We start from the raw sequence: 2,389 nt of genomic DNA, 5'->3' as shown, positions 1-2,389 counted from the left end.
TTCTTTCTTTCTTTTTCTCTCTCTCTTTCTTTCTTGTGGTACCAGGGATCAAACTCAGGACCTTGTGCTTGCCAGGAAGGCACTTATGCCACTGAGCTATCTCCGTGGCCTTCAGTCTTTCTTTTTCTTAAAATTTTCTTCCCCTATGCATTTATGATGATTTTGGGCAGAGCAAATCTTAAGCTGCCTTTCTGGTTTGTAGATGCCATGCTTACCTTTGGGGGTGTTTTTTTTTTTTTATTATTAAGTAGTTAAAGTGGCTCCTAATTTTATCTGTATGGGATTTCTTTTAGCTAGCTGTTTCTTTCCTTCCTTTCCTTTTCTTGCAGTGCTAGAAATTGATCCCACACTCCTGTGCGTGCATCACAGATGCTCTGTCACTAAGTGACACCTGCAGCCTAGTATTTCCCATAAGAACGACATGCAAGGGTTCCAAAGGCCACTGAAGCAGTTCCATCTCCAAGAAGGAACAGGCCTAGCTCAGACAACCAGCAGTAGGTCTTGTCAACAGCTTGCTTGAGTTCTTGTGGTGAGAGCTAAGGCCAGAGCAAGGGCTCAGACAGGCAGTGCTGGCCTAGTCAGGAGAGGGCAGATTGGGTGCCCCATGCAAAGGGCTCTCTTGTGCCTTGGCATCTTCCGTCACTCTCCTCCACTGGGTGGCTTCTCCTTGCCCAGATCCTCTCTCACTGAGAGGAACAAGGGGACACCGGGTAGTCATTGCACTTTACTAGCTGTCTGCCTCTCAGGGCTGAAGACTTCACAGGAAGTTTGGTGACCTCTCTGAGAGTGGAGGGTTACCTCCAGAAGACAGGGATAGGGGCACTGAGACTGGGCTAAGCAAGCCTTTAAGGAGGCAAAACCGGGCGAAGGTCTCTGGTAGGCTGGAAATTCAAGAGGTCCCATTTGCAGCTACCCTGGCAGACCCAGCATATCACTGTTCTTCCTTAGAATCCCCCTTTGGAGGAGGGGTTAAGTCAACTTCCTTTAAGGCTGAGAGGGTATAATTAGAATAGTAGGCATTTGAAGGGACTGGTATTCCTAGCTTACCAGCCGCCCTACCCAGTTTAATAAAAGCTTGGCTATTCCCATTCCAGCACACATTTAAGGCTTTTTCCACACCCCTCTCTGGAATGCCCTTCCCCCACTTAGGGGCCTAGAGAAGTACAATTCACCCTCTAGGGCCTGCCTCAGATATCATCCCCTTAGCGATGCTCCAAGGGACCTCTCCAGCTGGGCAAATGGCTCCCTTTCCAGTGCTCCCCAGCTCCCAGTGTCTTGGAAAGAGCTTGCAACAAGATGGGATCTGCCTCTGTTCCTTCTCCCTTGCCTTGGCTGGCAATTCCTAAATGGCTAGGATGGGGCTGTGTCCCTGTCTTTCTTCCTGATCCATTCCAGTAGTTGAGAAAGCTTCATAAATATTTGGTAAGCCAAATTATGAAATCATGACTTGCGGTTTGTCCCTTGGTCTTCCTCATCTCTCTCATTATTCCCCACCTCCATTTTGCCACCCCCCAGGAGGTTATGGTCATGCCAGTGTGTTACAGACTGTTCCCTTTTTATCACATGTGCTGTTTACACTTGATTAGGAAGATCTGACATACTCTGGCCTTCCCATCCCTAAACCTTCCCAGGCAGGGGCAGCTCTTGCACGGGGTGCCAGCAAGACCTTGGCTCTAGCACAGGACACAGCTTGTCTTCTGTTCACAGGACTTGGGGTGGGGACACAGTAGTTTCCCTATGGGGTCCATTATTCAAGGCAAGCCTGCCAGGCTGGGCCAGAGTGGAGCACAGAAGCAGCAGGTTTGTTTTTGATAAGTTCTGATAGGAAAAGTGCAGCACTGTGTGCGCTATCAGAGGCAGTTTCCAATGAGGCCAATGGGACAAAGAGGTAAGTTTTCAAAAATTTTATTAAAAATCAAAATAGATACATAGTCCTAAAACAACACCATTGAAACGTCCCCCCACTTCCCAGCCTTCTGCTTGGTGCCCTTCCCCAGGGCTCCACTTGGATGGCCCTGAGGCCCAAACCCTCTGGAATCCAGAGCTTTATGTACTCCTCCAGCTTCTGACCTGTCTTTTTTTAAGAAAATAAGAACACCTGCCACCCAAATATGCTCAAAAATAATTTTCAAAGATTAAAAACTGCATTTTGTGTGTTTTGTAAAAAATAAAAACTTTAAAGGTCGGCTATCTCCCTGTTCCCCTACGCCTCGTTGAGGACTTCGAGATGCCGGCATCCTCAACCCAGCTGCTACTTGGTGCCCCTTGGAAATTTTCAGGAAGTAATTTTGTCCAAATTTCCCCTGCAGTCACAAATTCCACAAACTGCTTGCATAAACACGCTGTCTTCATTGCAGGCACTGCTGGTCAGCTCTGGAAACTTGATCTC

Source organism: Octodon degus, unplaced genomic scaffold (assembly GCF_000260255.1).
Source record: "Octodon degus isolate 3935 unplaced genomic scaffold, OctDeg1.0 scaffold00280, whole genome shotgun sequence".
Lineage (NCBI taxonomy): Eukaryota > Metazoa > Chordata > Mammalia > Rodentia > Octodontidae > Octodon > Octodon degus.
Note: the sequence above shows the minus strand (reverse complement) of the source record.